The sequence below is a fragment of the Cetorhinus maximus genome, chromosome 18 (genome assembly GCF_964194155.1).
Source record: "Cetorhinus maximus chromosome 18, sCetMax3.hap1.1, whole genome shotgun sequence".
Taxonomy (NCBI): Eukaryota; Metazoa; Chordata; class Chondrichthyes; order Lamniformes; family Cetorhinidae; genus Cetorhinus; species Cetorhinus maximus.
Genome location: NC_135896.1, coordinates 10,597,084 through 10,603,083, shown reverse-complemented (window position 1 = coordinate 10,603,083; position 6,000 = coordinate 10,597,084).

Genomic DNA, 6,000 nt, shown 5'->3' with positions numbered 1-6,000 from the left:
CCGCGAACTACAGGCCAGTTATCCTGACGTCACTCGTTGGGAAAATTCTATTATTAGATAAGTTTTAAACAATGCACTTAGTAAAATCAGTGTGATCATACCAAGACAACATGGTTTTATGAAAAGGAAATTGTCTTTGACAAATTTATTAGTTTTTTTGAGGATGTGACTAATAGGGTAGATAAAGGGGAACCAGTATATGTAATATACTTGGATTTCCAATAGGCATTCCATAAAGTGCCACACAAAAGGTTAATAGGCAAGACGACAAGGGCTCATGAAGTTGGGGGTAATATGTTCGTATGGATGGAGGTTTGGTTGACAAGAAGGGATAAACGGGCCATTTTCAAGTTGACAGGTTGTAACTAGCAGATGCCACAAGGATCTCTGCTTGGGCCTCAGCTATTTACAATCCACATTAAAGCCTTGAGTCGACGTTTCGAGTCCACATGACCCTTCAACAGAAGTTCTGAGTTTGAGTTCTGTTGAAGGGTCATGTGGACTCGAAACGTCGACTCTTTTCTTCTCCACCGATGCTGCCAGACCTGCTGAGTTTTTCCAGGTAATTCTGTTTTTGTTTTGGATTTCCAGCATCCGCAGTAGTTTTTTGTTCATATTAAAGTCTTGGATGAAGAGACCCAGGTGGGAATGTAAACTGGGACACAGGTGCAAAAAAAAAATAAAATTAGTGGGTGGGTAACATGGTGGCAGATAGAGTTTGATGTGGGGAAGTGTGTGTGGCTGTTCACTTTTTCAAACAGACTTGGGTTTACTGGTACAAGGAACACAATGTTAGCATGCGGGTATAGCAAGTTATTTGGAAGGCAAATGGCAAGTTGGCCTTTATTGCAAGGGGTTTGAAGTATAAGAATGAGGAGATCTTGCTACAGCTGTGTGGGGCTTTTACGAGACCACACCTGGGTACTTTTTGTCTCTATATCTAGCGAAGGATATACTTACCTTGGAGACAAGTAAAAGATTCACTGCATTGGTTCTTGGGATTGCCCTGTGATGAGAGGCTGAGTAAAGTGGGCTGAAACTCCCTGGAGTTTAAACAGTGAAAGATTATCTCATTGAGACATACAAGGTTCCGAAGAGATGGCAGGGTAGCCATTGAGAGGTGTTTCCCCTGGCTGGTGAATCTAGAACACTGGGGACAGCCTCAGGACAAGGAGTTAATAATTTAGGACTGAGATGAGGAGAAGTTTCTTCATTCAGAGTGTGGTGAATCTTTGGAATTGTCTATCCCCAGAGGGTTGTGGACTCTCCATCATTGAATACAGACAAGACTGAGATCGATAGGTTTTTGATCTCTGAGAATTAAGGGCTATGGGGAGCGAGTGGGAAAATGTAATTGAGGAGGAAGATCAGCCATGATTGTATTAAATGGTGGAGCAGGTTGGACAGGCTCTATGTTCCACTCTTGCTCTTAAATTATATTTGATGCTCCCTGTGAAGTACTTTTGGGATGTTTTACTGCATTAAAGGTGCTATATAAATACAAGTTGCTTACGGATTGCAGATTGTGCTAATTTGATCACATCATTCACCATTTTTAGTGGTGTAAAATGTTGAGTATTTTAAATTTCACCTGTTTCGATGTATTTTTTTTTGAGTGGGCTTAAATTTCTCTCGTTTTTATGGGTGCCAAAGCTACAGTAACTGGAAACGATGGCTGACCTGACCAGGAGAACACGCGCAGGACTTAGCTTCGGTACATTTATCTCTGACCAATGCCCCCACCCCTCCCAAGAGATACATTGAGGTGAAGCCTCCAGCAGGGTGGGCGTTAGGAGTTGCATCCATTTACTTCCATGTCACCTCTGTTGGTCTAGTGGCCCCTGTGCTGCCCTATAACTTTGCTTTAATAACGAGGGCTGATGGCACAGCTGCGGAGGAGAGGGAGAAAACAGAGATGAACTTGGAGTCGTTTACTAAATCTGGTAGTGTGAGCCAGCTGAATTAGAAACAGTAATAGATCAGTAGATGCAGTAATTAACTTAGACTGCTTCAATAATTGTGTCGTTTGAATTATGTATGTACAATTCAGTTCCCTCACTCTGGCTCAGTGACTTCTGTAATAAACAAGCTCCCTTCCTACTACCTCCCACCCACCTCTAAAAGGCTAGCAGTTGGCTATTTAAACATTTATTAAAAAAAGTAAAAGACAAAAATATCACGAGTTGCTCAGAATTTATTATGTTCTTTAAGTACTTCTCATGACTGCCCATTTAAAAAAAAACATGTTTGCATTGTCTGTTTGCTGAAATGGCACTTGCACTGCATAAAGTGGTGTATATCAACAAATGAGCAATGTTAGCTGCAGACTCTGCCATCAGTAATGAACTTGCTAATGTTGGTTGTGGTTGCTTGATATGTTCTTTCTGATCTTATGTATGCCAGTGAGGCAGTTTTTGCAGTTGTAAACGCACACAGATTTTCAAGAAATTTTGTCTGGAATATTATGGCTCCCAGCTAAATAGCTGTGTGAAAAACATATACATATGCAATTGTTCGAAATTGGAATTGGTTGCTGTAGAAACGACACTGCAGCGTAATTGAGGATTTTTTTTTTAAAAACAGCAGTGAGACAAATTGCAGAACCAGTGGTATCCTGACTTGATTAATATTGCTTGGAGTCCCAAGACAGGTTGGGGTTTACACCGTGCTTGCATAACATGTAATCTTGGCTAACACGTTAGTGCAGTGCTAAGCAATTTGTCATTATTGGAAGCACCACCCTTCAGATGAGACATGAAACTTATTCCCACGCTCTTAGATGGATGTTAAAGATCTTTAAGATACTATTCGAGAAAGAGTGGGGAGTTTTTCCTGGTGTTCTGAACTAATGCTCTGTCCACAGCCAACCAGATTGTTCAACTGCGTTAAGTTTGTGGGATGTTGCCTACCTTGTTTAGCTGCATAACGATAGCACTCCATTTCAAAGTAATTGATTGTGAGGCTTTTGAGAAGAGTCTCTTACTGCCAGGAAAACATTTTGCAATTCAAATCCATCACCAGAGAGAGCTACATTTTCTAATAAAGCACCCTGGCATTTTTATGCACATTTGCTTAATTGGATGCAAAAACTTCCGAAACCCAACATTGCAATTTCGTGTTTCAAAGTAGTTCACAGGAAATGGGCAGAATTTTCCCAACCCGGTGGAGGTGAGTTTGGGAGCGTGAGGGTGGAAAAGTCCCAGAAATTGATCTTGATGTGATCTGGCTTTCCCCAGGATGGGATTGAAGGAGAGCAGGGAACCACTTTGGATCTGTTGGGTAAGTAATTAAGAAGTGATTGAGGTGGTTGAGGAGCCAATTCTGAGCTGTTTCAACTCTGAATTTTGCATTTCTCAGCCAGGGAACCTGTGTCCTGACCTGTCGGCTACCCTAGGGTCACTGAGGTGAGTGGACAGCAGGAAGATGGTCTTCAATGAAACTGACAAGCTGGCAGGCTTTGCTCAGTTACATTGAAGAGTTCCAGCCACGGCCAGGTGAGAGGCTGAGAGGAGTGCATTCACTGCTTGACAGGTGATTGCCAACTTCTTGGAAGGTACTTCATCTGTCTAGTACTCACCTTCAGTTGCACTTCCCTGCTGCCAGCCTTCAGGGCATTGAAGCAGCGTATGCAGTGTGACCCTCGATCTCTTCTGGGGTCAAAAGCAGGAACTACTGCAGCAGCAGCACAGACTAGCTGCCTTCTCGGCCTCATTGCCCTCCACAAAGCCGAGGGGATAGACACAGGTCCAACTGGAGGGAGGCGAAACCCCCAATGCATGATCTACAAGCAGCAAACCTCTTGACATGTCCGAGCACCAATGCCTCAGGAGCTCCCGATTGTCAAGGCAGGCTGCTGCTGACACCTGCAGCCTCCTAGAACATGACCACCTTCCCAGTGGGCCACGTGGCCCAAGCATCGACGCGTTCCTGCTGCTGACTACCTCAGCCACTTGTTTGGCGAGGTGGTCCTCTTCCATCCTTGGAAGAGCTCATCTCACTGCAGCCCTTCACATCCTGCATTCGGACCTCCAGGCAAGACTGAGCACTGAACTTCCGGTCAGCAAGGTACCACAAACAGCTCTGAGAGGGACGGGAAGTTGATCTAATCATGATGGTGTTGGAGGAATGTTGGCCAGGTCATTGGAAGAACTCCCTGCTCTCTTTATGGTCCAACCTGGGGGCAATTTAAACTAACTGGTCCACGTGTTACCTGATGCAGCCAGCTTTCAGGTTGAAATGCTGGTTTTATACCTTGGCTGATATCATTCTCTTTTGAAGCCAGTGGAGAATGTGGGCTGCAAAACCAGCATCGCACCCAGTCCCATGGACCAAATTTTATGGCCCCGTTGTGGTGGAAGGCGGGGGTGGGGTTGCGAGACTGTAGAATAAGGCGAGCCATTCAGATGTCCATTGACTTCGGCAGGACCATAAAATCCCGCCCCATGAATTTACTGCCCAGTAGGTTAGGTTAAAACCACCCCCAATATTTTACCTTTAGGCTGGATTTCTGCTTGTAAACCTGCTAGCCTGTGATTTCCTCTCTCCCTTACCTGAGAATGCATTGCAAATTGTGCTGTTGTTAGTCTAATAGCTGTTAAGAATTTGAGAAGTCAAAATAACTTGTGTTTGGCAAACACATTACATATATATATATACCAAATCTTATCCCTGAAGTATTTTGGGATCTTGAGTTTTTGTGAGTTCTTGATATACGTTTTGTTTTGATAGTTTTTTACCCAAGGCTCAGTGACGTGCAGCATGAGCAGCCCAGATCAGGGAGTCTCGACAGCTTTATGCTGTAGAAAAGAGTGTTTTTTTTTAACGCGCTTTATTTATCTCTTCATGATGTTATGTAAATTTTCTCCATAGCTGTTCCCCATAAATGAAGCTGTCAAAATTAAGGAGACTTCTTTAATCAAGCTAAAGATTAGCCACTTTTCCTCTTTCATGAGATGTGGGTGCCAATTCAGAGGGCCGCTAAGAGTCATTCACATTTCTGCTGGTCTGGAGTCACATGTAGGCCAGACCAGGTAAGGCAGGCAGATTTCCTCCTTAAAGGACTCAAGTGAAGTAGATGGGTTTTGGCAGCAGTCAATGGTATTTGTCATAGTCACCATTACAGTTTTACATTCCATATTTTATTAATTGAAATTCCACCAACTGCTATGGTGGGATTTGAACGGTGTCCCTTGGTCATTAGCCTGGATTACTCGGCCAGTGACATTACCGCAACACCGCCACCTCTCCACTTGATTTGTGGAAGTGGCGATGGCACCCAAAGCTATAGATTTCACTTTGTTATATTTTAATTTATTGGGTGTTTTTATGGTGGTGATTAGTTGTACTGATGCATTTCAGGGGCAGCTAGATAAACAGGAGAAGGAAAGGAATTATTGGCTATGTTGTTAGGGTTAGATGTAGTAGCCTGGGAAGAGACTTTTGTGGAGCAGCACAAAATGGACTTGTTGAACTGAATGGCCAGATTCTGAGCTACGGATTTCCATCTAAAAGAAAAATCATCGGTTCTCTCAAACCTGAAATACAGCCAATAACGCTTTGTGTGGCTTGAGATGAATGGATAGTTTTAATAATTGATGATTGCCTCTTCCTCTAAAACAAGATGCAAGTCATTTCTAAAGCAAATGTCCAATGGAACTGAGAAATCTAGAATATGTAATAAGGCTATTGTTAACTTTAAATGTTTTTATTTTTAAATTGAAGCCAGAATGTAATACTGCAGCTGGAATTCATGTTTTGTACAATTGTCCTTTTACAAAAAAGTATTGATGGTATAGTCACTCTCTGGAGCTGAGTGAATGTAGATTATGTACTTAATATTCTCTAGAGGGGTACGAGTGTGATTGTCTTATATAGTCATATATTATGAAGCATGTCTATTCATTCCCTGGTTTGGAATGCAAGGTTATTGTTGCACAGAATTTACTGTAAAATAGGATGAGGAGGAGAGGTGTGAAAGAAATGAAAGAAAAAAAGTGCAGA